Consider the following 16,405-nt stretch of genomic DNA (forward strand, 5'->3'; position numbering starts at 1 on the left):
CTAAAATAGTTGATGCTACTCAGGTCGAGTCACTGAGAATCGATGACTCAGTGTCGATGCTGCAGACCCAGCAGAAACTGCCATGAAGGAATCCGACACTCCAGCAGGTGTTTCTGGGATGTCTAGGGAGCTCCCCTTGTTTTAATTTCAAAGTTAATTTTTCTTTTCTAAGTTCAAGAAATGAATTGGTAAAGGTCAATGTCGAGGTTCTGATTTCACGGCTAACATAAGTCTGTCTTGGTGGCAAGTAGCTCAGTTCAATGAAGAAAGAACGAGCAGACTGATGCTGACCCCTGGGGTGGGGGTGGGGTCCTTTTGACACTTGCGGGGCTTTCAAAATTTTGGTCCCTACAAGCTATCACCAGCCACTGCGCCTGAGGTAAATTCCTGGCCAGGGAGTGACCCCAGGGCGCAGCAGACCTCTCCTGTCTCTGCTGCTCCCCTTAGCAGTGGGTTTCAGTTGTTCTGCCTGTTCTGCTCTTCATTCTGGCTCTGGTGAGTCCTCTCACCCCCTGCGCCTCTGGCCTGCACCCCAGCTCAGCTCTTGTATGCATAAATAAATAAAAATACATCTTAAAAAAAAAAGACATACGGGAAATGAACACTTCCTCTCCTACCTATGGCACCCTGCGGGAAGCAGTTGACCTTGCATTTGGGGTGGCCACTCCAAAGCTCCAAAGCTCCAAAGCTGAGCGTGGATTCCCAGGGGCATTGAAATGGGTTTGGTCTGGAGGCCCAGCGGGCTCCACAGGTGCCTCATCTTGCCATTACTTGGTTTTGGGCAAGTCTTCTCAGCCTTGTCCCCCCTCTCTTCTTAGAAAGGGCTGGATGACACTGAAAGAGCTTCCCAAGAAGCCCCAAAGACCAGTGCTTATTTGTAAGGTGCCTAAATATTGTTGGGTGAAAGGGGACAGGTACATAGAAATTAGTATAATGATGGGAGGCTCCAGGGGAGGAGGCTCCCTGCTCCTTGGCAACGAATTACAGAACTCTCAGGCTGCGAACAGCATGGTGGGACAGGAAGCATTCACTGACCTGCCTTCCCGTTCTCACTGGGAGTCTTGTGTCCTTTGACGAAAAATTCTGTTTACATGTTAACAATAAAGGAAAATAACCTAGTAGTTGGGAAATGCCAGGAAATCATTGCTTTGGAAAGGAAATCTGGATCATAGTACAGCACCCATGTTTATCTCTTCTCTTTTTTTCTTACTTTTTAAAAATACTAAATTTGGGCCCTCCCTGGTGGGGCAAGGGTTTGAGTCTCAGCACTATGCAGCTGTCCGCAGCCACTGCACCCTGAGTGCGATCCCCGGCCAGGGAGGGCCCCCAGGGCGCAGCAGACCTCTCCTGTCTCCTGCTGTTCCTCTCAGCGGTGTGTTTCAGTAGACCTGCCTGTTCGTCTCTGGTGGGTCCTCTCACCCCCACACCTCTGGTCTGTACCCCAAGTCTTGTATACATGAATAAATTTGAAAATACAAAATAAATTAAAAATTTAAAACAACAATAAAATATAAAGTGTGCTGTGACACACTAACCATGCCAGTACTTAGCACCTCACTGGGGTCTACTTAAGAAATAATTTTAATATTATTCCTTGGGGGAAGTAGTTCTCTTTGGTAACTCTTACTATCCCCCACTTTTCTTTAGTTTTATGGAGCCACATTATCGCCCCCCCCAAAAAAAAATAAAAGAGCTGGATATTTGCTGCTTGGGACATCTAATAAGTTATTGTACACATCAATTTAGTTTGAGATTGATTTCTTCTTAGCAAAGAATCTGAGAAGTTTAAAAATATTGGCACTAGAGACAGGTATGTAGGAAATGCTTGCCGGTGGTCAGGCATAGAAGTTTGGATTCCAGGACAGCAGAGCTATATGTGAAATATATTCACACCATGATTCTGGATTTTTGTATCGAAATTTCACTTGTCCTTAAAGGTGAGTTTTCTGTTTGCATCATTCCATTGTCAAAAGCTACGCTGTGGTAGGCGGCAAGTCCCCGTCACCTCTGCTGGATTTAATTCTTGTCATTACTGTGTTGGCAAGAGGTGGGTGATATCAGTGCCAAATAGTGGTGACTTTAGTATAGACAAGAACCAAACACAATTATAGACGTCACATTACGCAAGAGCTAAGGTCTTTGTCCACAGTTTTGCTGCTTTGTGCACCTACTAAGTGCCGAGCCAGGAAGTCACTAAGCGGGATGGGGGTCGGGGCTCCCTTGAAACTCCCAGGAGTGTAACTGGGGTGGGGGTGGGAGGGGAGAGGTGTCATCGGCGTGTGTCCTGAGGGACCAGCTGGTTGTGCTCAGGGCTAGTGGTTATGTGGGGCAGGAAGGTCGCCTTGAGGGACATCCAGACAGTCTCCCTGGAAAGGGCAGCATGTCCAAAGACCTTCGTGCAAGAGGACGCGGCCTGCAGGGTGAGCTGAGCACTGGGCACGGAAACCTGGGAAGAGGCGGCTTCACCTTGGCGGCTGGCAAGACGACCTTGACTGCTAAAGGCGGCTCCTTGGAGCCAGCTTTTCCGTCCACACTGCAGTATGGCCGAGGTTGGAAAGGAGCTAGAGAGCCACAGGCTATGCCAAATGGCTGATTGGACTAACGATGTGGGCAGAGTACAGAGCACCCCGCCACTTTCATATGGGTGGAATTAGGTTGAAATGAATCGCTGGAGAGGAACGGGCTCCCGAAGGCCCGAAGGCCGAATGCATCTGGCGGTCAGACCGTGGCCGGGTCAGGCTAGTTCCCTGCTGGTGGTGGGATCAGCAGCCAGTCTGCCTCAAGGCTTTATTTTCACCCGCTGAGCACAGAAGCTGAACACAAAACCCAGTTCTGCTCTCCTGCCCCTTCTTCGTTTCCATCCAGGTACCAGGAACCTCCACAGGTACCAGAAGCTGCTTCTCAGCTCTTTCAAGCCAGTGCGTTTGGTATTTTCATTAGGCCCGGAGGTGACTCACGGACGAGATTCCCAAGGCTGATGAGTAAACCAGAACGCAGGCTCGAGACTGAAGAAGGACATGCGTGAGGAGACTGGCTGCTCACGTCTGTCACTTGAACATCTTCTCCCCACAGGCAAATAAGCGACATGGAGCTGGATTCTCTGTGAAGTGTCCTAGAGAGCATAACATCAAAATAGCTGGGTGAAGCTACTTATTTATTTGAATTTTTAAATTTTTATTTTATTTCTTTGTACACTGAGTAAATTTAATGGGGTGACACTGAGGCTTCGAAAGCTAGGCTAAGGCGTCTGTCTTGTAGAAGGAGGTGAGCTCTGTATTAGGGACAAACAGGTTTTCTAGACGGTATAGAGGAGTCCTTTTCTTTTAACCCATTCTCTCTCCCCCCTCTCTCCCTCCCTCTCTTTCTTGGCTTATTTATGCATACAAGAACTGAGAGGTGAGAGGATTCATGAGAGACAGAGGGGGAGCAGAACAGGCAGACTAACCGAAATCCACTGCTGTGGGGAGCAGCGGGGAGACAGGAGAGGTCTGCAGGAGAGGTCTGCCGGGCCATGGGGGTCACACCCTGGCCAGGGGCTGAACTTGGCTACAGTGACTGTGACAGCCTCAAAGCCCTCCAAACCCTTGCGCGCTGGGGAGACCCTATAACCTGTAACCTATAACCTGTAGTCTTTAGATAGACTCCAGGATAATTAGTTATGTGTCAGTTAGCACCTCTGTTGCAAGGCCAAGCGAACTAACTAGTGGTGAACCAAAGACAAGAAACATTGACTCTTAGATGTGCTGTCTCTTTATAATGTAGCCGATGCGCACAAAGGTGATGGAGAAACACAAGGGTGTAAGAAGTTGAGAACAGGAGGATTAGGGCTGGTGGGGAGAAGAACAGAACTTTAGTGCTGGGCATTTGCATGACACCTATGACATGTCTGAGTGGCCGCTACCCAGAAGACAATTCAGACATGTATCTGGATTTGATGCTGATTCTGTTGGAGTGACCAGAAAAACTAGGTAGAAAGCGGCAACGTTCTAATCTCTTGGCATCGTTTTCTTCCTCCAGTGTCTTTAGGGCTTCTTCCAATGCTCATAATATGCTGCCTTTGGGACAGTGGCTGTGTTTTGTTTGCTGAACTGTTTACCTTACTGAGAATCCTTTTGTGAAACTTATTTTAGACTGGAGAGGTGAAGACTGTTGAGAGCTGATTGGTTTTGTAAACTGCTATAAGAGCATTATAAACAGATCTTGAGGCTTTGGTATGCTCAGAAGTAAAACCAGTGAACCAGATTTGTAAATGGAAAAACATCAAAATAAATAGCCATTGTAACTCAAGGATTTTTCCCCCTTTGGTTAATAATCAGAAACTAATGTCACGCATGCATCATTTTAACCGTTTTTTGCAGACAGTCCAGTAGTTGTGACTCCTCTTGAATGCCACCTGTGTGCTGCTCGACCTTGGGGGTGAACAGAGACTATCTGAATTAGTAATTCACACCTTGCTGCTTGCACTCTCTGTTGCTGAACATTCTTGCTACTCCACAAGGTAGTTTAAAATTGGTAAAAACTCGTTCTCCAAAAAAATCAGATGGGTGTGTGTGCCCCGGGGAGGGAGCAGGGCTCTGTTTTACAAAGATAGCCACAGTCGGTTCCTGTTGCACCTGCTGTTACAGTGACCTAGGGACCCTTCCCACTGAGGGGTGAGTAAGGGCTTACGTCCTTTCCCCTTGAACACGGGCATTTCTTTGGGACACCAGTTGATGCCATAGGACTTATTCATGCATGCAAGAACTGGGGTACAGGCCAGAGGTGTGACGGGATGAGGGGATTCACAGAGTGGGGAGCAGAACAGGCATATGGATTGAAATCCACTGCTGAGGGGAGCAGCGGGGAGACAGGAGAGGTCTGCTGCACCCTGGGGGTCAGCTTTCTGGCCTGGAATGGAACACTCCTGTAGCGGCTGCGGACAGCTTCACAGAACCTCACTTTAGCCCCTTGTGCCACCAGGGAGGGCCCACGTGGGATTTTTGCGGAAGGATCATAACTAAACCGTGCACACACTTGGCCTTGCTCTTTTGGGGGCGGGTGCGTAGAACCCGCCCTAGATTGTTAGGAAGCCCCCCGACAATGTGGTGAGACCCTCGAGAAGCGGACAGTTGAGGTTCCAGCTGACAGCTCAAGTGGGGGTTCTGCTGTCAGTCAGCAGCTGCCAGTCACCTCGGTGAAGGATTTCCAGATGACTCCACCTTCCCTGTTACCTGGTTCCCATTGCCATGGAGGAGCAGAGATAAAAAAAAACAACCTGCAGTTAGGTGGTTCTTTCCCACCGAGTGGCAGTGATTTCTTCGACAATAATAACTGAGGAGTGTCCTCTGGCGTTGTCGAGAGTGGTCACAACACCTCGCCTTCATTCGAGAATAGGGCTACCATGTGTCGGTCATTCCAGGCTAAAAATAAGATCACTTTCTCTTTGAAGAAATCTCTTATGGTGTGAAATTGAAATCTGGAAGGGCTTCTTATTTTCTCTGAAGATCACAGAATAGCAAACAAATGCCGACACAAAGACATTAAAAGTATAAGAAAGAGTAACTTACTTTTGGAAAAGATTTTATTTATTTACTGAGGCATGGAATAACTGGGGTGTAGGCCAGAGGTGCAGGGAGTGGAGATGCCCCAGAGACAGAGTGGGGAGCAGCGGGGAGACAGGAGGGGTCTGCCGCACCCTGGGGGTCCCTCCCTGGCCGGGGATTGCACTCAGGCCATCAGTGATAGCGCTGAGACTTAACCCCCTGTGAAAAAGAAACTCTTTCGACCCAGTTTGCACCAAGGTTCTTGTCAAGAGGTTGTTCACCTAGTGTGCGGTTCTTTGTCATTCTTTATAAAACCGTGGCGTTAGCTCTGGGCATCATAGCTGCCGACCTGGGAAGGGGAGCTCTCACTGTAACTCCCTTCTGTGAGAAATGGCTTTTCTCTCCCTATAATTCATCTCCTCTTTTGTGAAATGCAGCCCATGCTGAAGTGTTGTTTGAGAAATATCAAATAAAACCAAAATTTCCAACAGCTTTATTGTGCGATCGAATCAGCGCCCTGAACAGAGGGCGCGTGCGGGCTGGGGCTGGGCCGTGGGCCTGGCTGCCCCCTCGACTCTCTCTGGCCAGAGCCCGGTCCTCCCAGCCTCCAGTGGCTGCCTTTGTTAAACTGTTTTTACTTCATTCTTAGAAGGCTTCCTCAGTGTCCTCCGCGGAGACTGCCTGCGACATTTCAGGAGCGGGCTCTGGAGCCAGACTGCCCGGTGCATGGCCCGATGCTAACTAGCTGAGTAGTTGGGACAACTCACTACCCTCGGTGCTTTTGTCTGTGAAGTGGGGATAATCATAGACCTGCCTCATGGGAGTATAGACAGCTGGAAAGGTGGTGGTGACATCAGGCGGTGGTGACATCGGTGGTGATGACATCAGGTGGCCACCGCCAGCCCTCTGAGCTTCGTTGTCACCTTTGCAGGTGGCGGTTGTGCTATTTCCTTGGAGTCTTGAATTCCATGTCAAGAAGAAACCCAAGGGCCCTTACTCGGCCGGGTGCTTCAGGAGTGATGGAGGAAGTCTAAGCCTGGCAGCGCTTAGACCCCCAACTCCAGTACTTCAAGCTGCAGGGCCAGCTGGTGCTGAGGTGTCGAAGGAGCCCCGATTCAGAATGAACGGGGACTACGTCAGTGTGACTACTTTCAAGGCTAGAACCCCTATTTAGAAATTTTATGTATTGTTCCCACACTATAGCTCAAAGAAATGCTAATAATGTTAATAGGAGGTTGCTAGAAGATTCTGTAATCCAAAAAGTGACCCATAAATAGAATCATTAGGCACATTCCTTAAGTGGTGAGGCTCTTTGCACAGGGATTGAATGTCTTGGGTGTGACTCCCGGGGCAGAAATATCAAGGACTGTTTCACGCAACAAAGACTTTTTGCCTGGGAACCCCAAAGGCTTTTAAATAAGTAATGTAGATAAGTAATGCTAGTCTAGAAAAGCTTTAGGCAATCAAGCCCTTCCTTTCTAGATAAAAAGTATTCCACCATCTGATGAAATGAAATGCAACATTGTGAATACTTTCTGTGTTTCTTGGGATTATGAAGCGCTGTTAGTTATTCCAGAATGCTGAATGAGCAGTCAATTCGATGAGAAGCGCCTCATGGGAGTATAGACAGCTGGAAAGGTGGTGGTGACATCGGCAGTGGTGACATCAGGTGGCCACCGCCAGCTGTCTCCTGAGAGAAATTAGAAGTTGGCTGGGATAAAGAATATTGATAACTCCAAGCAGATCTGTATATTGTCATCTGGTGATTAAAAGAGCCAGCACGTTAGCAGTGCATTGCTGGGCCTCCCTGGTGTCACAGGGGTTACCCCTCAGCACTATGAAGCTGTCACCAGCCACTGCAGCCTGAGTTCGATCCCCAGCCCGGGAGGTGACCCACAGGGCGCAGCAGACCTCTCCTGTCTCCCTGCTGCTCCTCTCAGCAGCGGATTTCAGCAGATCCACCTCATGCTTCCCACTCTGTCTCTGTCTCTGATGAGTCTTCTCACCCCCCCACACATCGACCTGCACCCCAGTTCTTGTGTGCATACATAAGTACATAAAATTTTTTTTTTTTTAATTAAAGTGCGTTGCAGAACTTGCTCACCTAGGCGTGGTCGTCTGCAAACGACATGTTTGTTGGCAGAGTAATGCTTGTTTGAGGTAGACACCCCACCCGGATCACATGCTTGGAGTGCGGGGCAGGCTGTTACGTGATCGCAAACCTGGCCCAGCTGAGTATCATGCTTATCTTGACCTGTAGTGTGTCAGAGACCAGAGAGATGACAGGGGGCTGTGTCCGGGCTGTTACTTAGTAGCCTGTGAGTTGTGCCCAGTCCTAGGGACAAGGCTGTCTCATGTGGGCAAAAGGGAAGAAAGAAAAGGGAAGAGAGAGAGATTGGAGGGGAGGGGAGATTTGTTAATATGGACGGAAGGTCAACTTCAGGGAAACTAGTACAGAATGAAAAAGGGGAACCACGCTTTGGATCCCGCAGCAGCGCCCAGGGGTACGGTCGGGAGAGATCTCAGGCGCCTGGGCTCCCTAGCAGGAGGTGAGTGAGGCTCAGACCTCTCCTACTGTCACCGAGTAAACGCTCGGTTTAGACAAGCCCTTTATCTTGCGGCCCGAGCTGTGTTCATCTTCATGCAGCCAAGCTGGCTTCTACCTCAGGCTCTGTCCTGCCCTGTCCCGCCCTGTCCTGCCCTGCCCTGCCCTGCCCTGTCCACTACCGGGGATGTTCTGGCCCCAGCGGCTTCCGGGTCCTTCACCTCCTCCCTCTACCTGACTTTGTTGCTGTGATATCTTCTCATGCAGTTACACTCTTCAGTGAACTCTGAGAACTCAGCCAAAATTAGACAAGACTGTATCTGTTTTTCTGACCTTTTTATTCTTTTTTCTTACAGATTTATTTATTTATGCACTAGGGTGCAATCCAGAGACGAGGGGGAAGAGGGCTCATCGAGCCAGACAGAAGCAGAACAAGTAGATCTAGGGAAACCACTGCTGAGGGGAGCAGCGGGGAGACAGGAGAAGTTTGCTGCGCCCTGTGGGTTACTCCCTGGCCAGGGCTTGAACTCATGCTGCAGTGGCTGCTGACAGCTTGATAGTGCTTGAGACTTAACTCCTGGGCCACCAGGGAGGCCCCTGGCATTTTTGTTCTTGAGAACATTAAACAAAAGTATGTCCTATACATTTAGACTATAGCTGTATAAACTCAGGGTAAATTTTGTTTTTCCTAGCAGAATTAAGTAAACTATGCCTGCTGAGTATACCAAACGGCACTCTTCACAGTAAAAGTAAGGTATTTCTTCAAGATATTCCTTGATCTCTGTACATAAGAACCCAGTGTGTGCAGATATTACCAGGAACATTTCTGTGCAAACTGCAGGTCACCTACTTTTACTGTCAGCTTCCAAGTTAATAGATTTAGTGTCCATCCAACTTTCCCAGGAGGTGAGCTCCCTGTGGACGAGGGGTTTTACGTTTGCCCATAGGACACCCGGAGCAGGATGCTGGGTAGGCAGACAGCTGCCTAACCGGAAACAGTCTTGGGTTTTGCCCTTTGATAACACACCCAGACAGGCTCTTATCTAACTCATATGTCTTTCAAGAGTACATCTGAAAAATAGGGAGCCAGCTCTCCAGGCTGGGCCGTGGCCCCCTGCAGCCACACCTCGGTCACTGATAGGCCAGGGTGACGTGATGGGGAGCAGGAGGCTGAGGCCTGTGGCCCACCTCCTGCAGTGTTATCAGGAAACCCACACAGCTTCACCGGGACCTCTGAGGCCAGGGGAAACGATGACACTGTCCAGACTACCCTCCAGTTTAGATACAGAGAAAAATACAGAGTTCCTCTTTATGAAATATTGTCCCAGGGAAACTTAGGAGATAACGCTTCCTCAGATATTTTAAAGTGATGAGCATGACAGGCAGAAGAAAATGTTGGTATGGTGATGACTTTTACTTTAGCCAAAGCTGTCAAGAAAAATTAAATGAAATAGTAGATCAGATAAAAGCAGAAGAGATGAAGAAAAGAAGCAAGAAGAAAAAGAAGCAGAAAAGCAATTATTTAATGGCATTCCTGTTACAGGGAGGAGGTTTGTTGTTTTTTTTTTATGCGTACTAGTACTAGGGTACAGCCCAGAGGTGTGGGGTCATGAGAGGATTCACCAGAGACAGAGTGGGGAGCAGAACTGAGTGAAATCTACTGCTGAGGTGGGCAGCGGGGAGACAGGAGGTCTGCTGCGCCCTGTGGGTCACTCCCTGGCTGGGGCTCGAACCCTTGCTGAAGGGCTGCAGACAGCCCCACAGTGCGGAGACGTAACCCCTGTGCCACCAGGGAGGGCCCAGGTGAGGACTCCTTAAGATGGGAGGCCAAGCTAGAGGGAAAACTCTTGGAAATCAAAAAGAAATTCACCAGAGAAGAACAAGCAGGAAAAAATAGATGAAGGGGAAAACCGCTATTGGAAACAGACCATGGTCTGCACACTCTGACATCCAGCTTTTGGAGGGCGCTGGAAACAAGGTGCAGGCAACCGAGTCTGTGCTGTGTCAGGAAATGGATGAGGTGGGACTGGGGGATGAGAACAATCCGCACTACACTGCTGCTGACCCGGGAGCTTGTCGCTGGCCATGCGCTGACCCCGACAGGCTGACTGCCGTGGCAACTGCGGCTTTGCTGAGTGGGTGTTGGTTTTCCTTTTTCTGCTAAGAAAAAAAATTTTTCAGGAGACTATTCTTCTGATAACTTTCTTCACTGAACTTAATAACTATATCTTAAAATTAAAAGAGAATAATGAAAAGTAGGGAGAAGGGTCAGTTCTAGAGATGGTGATAGTAAGGGTGAACATTGTACTGATTGTCAGCCAAGAGGGAATAAAGGGGCTTCTTCTCCAGAGAAGGTACACAGCTGGCCATGGAGCGATGACAGCACTGGCCCTCATTAGTCATTTCGGAAATACAAATCAAAACCACAGGGAGATACCACTGTACACCCACTGGGCCGACTGTAATATTTTAAAAAGCAGGAAATAACACATGTTGGGGAGGTTGAGAGAAACTGGAATCCTGTGACATTGCTGTTGAGAATGTAAATGGTTCAGCTGCTGTGGAAAACTCTTTGGCAGTTCCTCAAAAAGGTAAACAGAATGATGACCATATTAGCCAACAATTCCACTCCTCGGCATAAACCCAGAGAAATTGGAGATAGGTGTCCAAATAAACACTGTATAGGAATGTTCATATGTTGCACTATCGATGATAGCGGAAATGTAGAAACAACCCAAATGTCTGTTGATGGAGGAATGTGTAAGCAGAATGTGGTATGTCCACAAATGGAATAGTACTCAGCCACAAAAGGAATGTTGTGCCGATAACTGCTACGGTGTGGATGAACCCCGAAAACATTAAATTAAATGAGAGAAGTCAGCCACAGAAAAGGCCACATATTTTGTGAGTTCACTTATATAAAATATCCAGAATAAGTAAATCCATAGAAACGAGACAGGTTGGTGTTTTGGCCACTGAGGTCACGGGGAGGGAAGTAACTGCTTCCTAGGTACAGGTTTTTTTGCTCAGGTGATAAAAATATTTTGAAACTAGATGAGAGGTGGTCATTGTACAACCATTTATTGTGAACATACCATATAAATGTCATGTCATAAATGGTTAATTTCATATTATATGAATTTTACCTCAGTTAAAAAAAAAAGACTTTAAACAGATTGGTGCTGGGCAGCTTAATTATCTCTAAAATTTGAGAAGCTGGCCAGTCTTTGGAAATTTAAAAGCCAATGTAAATGCTGTATAAAACAATTGATCTTTTAACTCCTCAGAAAGTCTCTATAAATTTTCTCCCAAGTAATTAAAGGATTGCTGTGTTGTGTTTGAAGTCTCCTTAATGATTGTCTGAGTACTCTTGTTGCAAAACAGGTTAGAAGGGTATTAGGTACTATTTAAAAATACACCCACAACATTTAACCAAACTCAAAGAATTAAGTGGGAATTGTTCTCTCTATAAATTAATTTCCACCAAATCATTGTTACTTGTTCTGCTAAAACCAGTATTTAGTGGCTTTCCATTGAGTTGGCTGATGGTAATTTTCTCTGAGCACATGGGAGAGGTGAGCTTCAGTGGACCGGCGTGGAGCTGAGTGAGTGGTCAAGGCTGACTTTTTTAACCTTACTGTAATTACAGCATGTGATCGAAAATAACTATTTGGTTCTTTTTAAAAACCACTATAGTTAGATTGACTGTAAGCATCCTTCAGTTCACCTGTATTTAGCTCACTCCCACTGCAAAGCACTGAGCTGGGTGCCCTCCGGGTGGATATGAACAGACTTGACAACTGTCCTTAGGTTTAATAGGTGTGAGATTTCTAGAAATTGCTATAATAATTTTCATTACCTAAAATCCCATCTGCTCGGAATGACCAGTATTATGTTATCTTTTATCAGGAGGACTTGGGGAAAAGAACCAGCAATTTGATGTTGTTTTGGAGAAGTCTCTCCCTGTGTGTGTGTATGTGTGGGTCTCTCTTTAACAGCGCAGGGAAATCTGTGTGTCCCTGTTCAGGCTGATTTTACTAGTCTCCGTAGTCGTGCTGACTCTGGCTGTGGGCGGACACCCAGCCTTCACGCCAGAGCCTCAGGTTCTCCCGTGTGCCTGCCGGCAGAGGGCAAGGGCTGCCGGCCACTGGCAGAAGGCAGCTTCTCCAAGTCCCTGAGCCCGGGTGCTGCCAGGCCTCCAGAGCAGAGCCCTGCTGTTGGAATTCGCACCCTGTCTCTGCTGAGCTGGCGTAGTGAGTCTCTGTTCCTGCTGGGAACTTTTGCTGTGGTTGCAGAATTCGTAGTACCTTTGGGTTTTTTGTTGGTATGCCACAGTTGAAGTGTTATTGGAACAGTCACTTCTCTCTCTCTTTTTAAAAAAATTCTGTTTTCCTTCTAAAGAGCTGGGGTACAGGCTGGATGTGCAGGAGGGGTGAGAGGACTCCCCAGAGACAGAGTGGGGAGCAGAACAGGTGGATCCACTGAAACACACTGCTGAGAGGAGCAGGAGGGAGACAGGAGAGGTCTGCTGCGCCATGCGGGTCACTCTCTGGCCAGGGATTGCATTCGTGAGGCAGTGGCTGCAGACAGCTTCATGGTGCAGAGACTCAACCCCTGCGCCACCAGAGAGGCCTCTGGAACAGTCGTTTTCAAAGTTAGAATGTATTATGGCTATGACATGTGAACCACGTGGTGGGCAGGGGGAGCCTGGCACGAGAAGAGAAGGGGCACTGCAGAAGCACCCCATGAAGTGTGTCTGCCGCTGATGGGAAGAAAGCACGTGCTTCGTCTCCCAGGCGAGAGACTGTGGTGGGGCCCTCGCCCCGCTCTGGGGTTTACCAGCCAGCGGGAATTTCCCGCTTAGTATTCACGCCGAAACTTGGGCTAAAAGATGTTGCCCCAAAGCAGCATCTGAAGTGTTGAAGGGAACTGGGAGCAGGGACTTTCAAGTTCCGTAGCCTTTCTGCTTTGGTGGGACCCGATGAACACAGCCCAGTGTTTATGTAGATAAAATCAGCGCTGTGCACTTGACCGCTGGAAAAACTTGAGGTTTCCCTCTGGCCAGCAGTCACTGAACACCAAAACAAACAGCACAGCACGCTGGGGTGCGGTCCTTTCTTTCTTTGCGGTTAATTATTGCCAGATTTGGATTTGTGTGGCAGATTTGAGCTGCAGATGGAGCATCATGATGATCTGTTTTTGGAGCTTTGTTCATTGATTTTTGTAAACATTAGAGCAAATGATTAAATTGACGTTCTGAAATATTTTCTTAAATTACTCCATGGAGGTAACATTCATCCAAAATCACTATTAAGCTCATAAAGACTCCATGAAGCCAGCACAACCCAATTGTCTGTTTAATCCAAAAAGTCAATTGAGTTGGTTTATATAGACTTTTGCTGGGAGGAAATAATAATAATTGGATTGCCTTTTTTTGGTGGATTATTTAACCATTTCTGGCTAGCAACAGGTGGTTCTTACATGCCTGAAATAAAGGCCCCCCGCTTCAGGTGACAGGGGGCAGAATCTTCAGCCTGCAGAAATTCTATTAGTACAGTTATTGAGATAAAATTGACAAATAATGCTGTGTACATTTAAGATATACACAGTGTTGATTTGATACACGTATATATTGCAAAATGATACCACCACAACATTAGCTAACTCCTCTATCTGTCATGTAATTACCATTTCTTTTATGTGGTAAGAACATTTATGATGTACTCTTTCAGCAACTTTCAAGTCTATAGTACAGTGTTATTAATTATAATCACCATGCTGCACACTACCTTCCCAACACTCAGCTTATAAAATGGAAGCTTGTAGCTTTGACCAGCATCTCCCCATTCCATCCCTCCAGTCGCTGGCAAACACCCTGCTCTCTGGTTTTCTGAGTTTGACACATTTAAGATCCCACACATAAGGGAGATCACACAGTATTTGTCTTTCTCTGCCTGACTTATGTCACTCCATGTTGTTATAAATGCAGGATTTCCTTTCTCGGGGCTGCATATTATTCCATTGCTTTAGGTATTACAGCATCTTTATCCATATGCTCTCTATAAAGTAATTATATAAAAGTGAGTTTCTCTGCTTTTAAAATAACCCCAGTATTTTCCATATCTAAAAGTAAAAGGTCTAAAAGTAAAATGATGAGTTAGGGAAAATCACAGCAAACCTTAGCAATTTTTTTTCATAATAATTTTTTGGTTAGCCAGGTAGAAGATGTCTTTTGAATTGTCTCGGAATGGGACACCTGGTTTTTTGTGGGGTTTTTTTTGTATTTTTAAAAATTTTATAACAGTTTATATTTACATCATTTTGTACATTTTTTTTTCCATCTCACTTGTAATCCCCGCGAGACACCTGTTTTAAGTTTAAAAAAACTCTTCCACTAACACTGGCTCTTGAGATGTTATTAAATAGTGCTTTTGCCAAGATAGCTGTTCTTTCTCTTACCTCTGAGAGGTGACGGGGTGAGCAGAAACAGGTATCTGCCCTCACAGAGCTTACTAGTCAAATACCTGCTTGGATGACGTGGTTCATCTTCTGCTCCTTGTCAGAAAAGTACACGTAAGTGTGATGAAGGCGCATCGTGGGAGCCGGCTAAGCCCGGCAAGCTCCAGGAGGTTTCCCGGGAGAAGTGAATATTGCCTCCCTAGTTTAAGCTATCTGTACAATTACCGCCGGGGAAAAAAGACAAAGCATGCCTACAATTTACCACATTAAATTATTCATAATTCTTAGACAAAGACTCTGTGTTCTTTCTGTTCATTAGCATTGCTTCTAAATGGCTGATGGTGCTGGGCAAATCACCCAAGGGGAAGTTTCCTGAAATTGAGGAAATTCTGACTTTCCTGTGGGATACATGTGCATTTTAAATTGTGCTTTAACTACGTGGTTAAAAAGCAATGCAAGTGTGTTTTTTAAAAAATGAAGAAATGAGAACAACCCTGGGAAGAAAAAGGAATTTCTTTTCTTGAAGGGAGAATGTCAGCGCACAGGGATGGGAGAGCACCTTAACCTTGGAGTTGCTCAGATTCCCAGGCGGCCCCCATGCCCGCTGGCCGGCCGTCAGCCCCTGGCGAGCCCATAAGCTGCAGGTGGCACATCTGGACCAAGGAATGTTGTTCAGGACCAAAGAGAACGTGCTGGTCAAGCCACAAAAGACACAGAGGAGTTGCAAGTGTATGTCGCTAAGGGAGAGACAGTCCCGAAGACTCCTACTGTCTGATTTCAACTACATGCCATTCTAGAAAAGGCAAAGTAGGCTGACAGCAAAAAGATCTGGGGTGGGGGCGGTTAAGAGGGCCAGAGGATGAATGGGGGAGGCATGGAGGGCTTTGTAAGACAGTGAAAAATGTCTGTGCCATACTGTGTGTGAATACAGGGCAAAATCCACAGATTATAAATAAAGACCACACAGAGCCAGCTCTTTGTAAACCAGGAACTTCAGTCAGTAATTAGTGTCCACATTGACCACCAATTGTCACAAACGTACCCCACTCCTGCCAGATGTCAATAATAGATACTGGGGGGCTAGTCCATGAGAACCTGAACTTCCTGTTCAGTTTTCCTGTAAACTTGACAGTGGTGTAATAGTTATTTAATATAAAACATAAGTCAGCGCACAACCTAAGAGCATTAAGCAACCTATTAAATCGTTGTACTGTTTAGCTATGACCAAGGGAAACAATTACCTGTAGGTTTTTATTATAAACTTAAAGAGAGTCAGCACCGGTTCATTTCCTGCCTTTGAAAAGGACACTGTTTTCCAGATGATAATGTTTTACGAAGGTATGATTTCACAAAATAAAAGATCCCATTTTTACTTCACTACCTTCTGTCTTTGTAAAGGAGAAAGTATGCTTATATTTTCCAGAATATTAAGAATTCAAATTCACGATAGTGTTATCTTGCAACTTCCAGTTACGGCCTGCTTACTGTGTTGGGCTGTATTTTTAATTTTAACTAATGTGCAAACAAATCTTCAAAATTCGATGTCAGAGGTGGTTGGGTCGATGAGTTGAAAACAAGGCTAATTATTTGTTTTAAGTTTTTCTTGGAGCAAATGTTTAGGTTGTGTTGACAGCCCCACTTAATGATCACAGCATGACTCCCGTAATGCTGGAACTTCACTTCTTTCACCTGGAGTGGTTGTAGGTGGAATTTGCACTACCTGAACGGCATGGAAAAACATACTAATTTTCTTCTGTGTTTTGGAAGATAGCACCTAAGGGGGACACTTTAAAAATGACATCTAAATGTTTTCAACTCTGCAGTTGAGCACTTGGGAGAAGTACTGATGCAATTTGTATTGGGTCAGGGGCCGTGTCCT

The 16,405-nt window shown here is 46.5% G+C and overlaps 1 pseudogene; it reads left to right on the forward strand.

Moving 5' to 3' along the window:
* The first annotated feature begins 9,345 nt into the window (after window positions 1-9,345).
* The window catches only part of LOC101635368, a 9,178-nt pseudogene continuing 2,118 nt past the window's right edge, over window positions 9,346-16,405 (forward strand).

This window comes from Condylura cristata, unplaced genomic scaffold (genome assembly GCF_000260355.1).
Source record: "Condylura cristata isolate star-nosed mole 26May11 unplaced genomic scaffold, ConCri1.0 scaffold00006, whole genome shotgun sequence".
Lineage (NCBI taxonomy): Eukaryota > Metazoa > Chordata > Mammalia > Eulipotyphla > Talpidae > Condylura > Condylura cristata.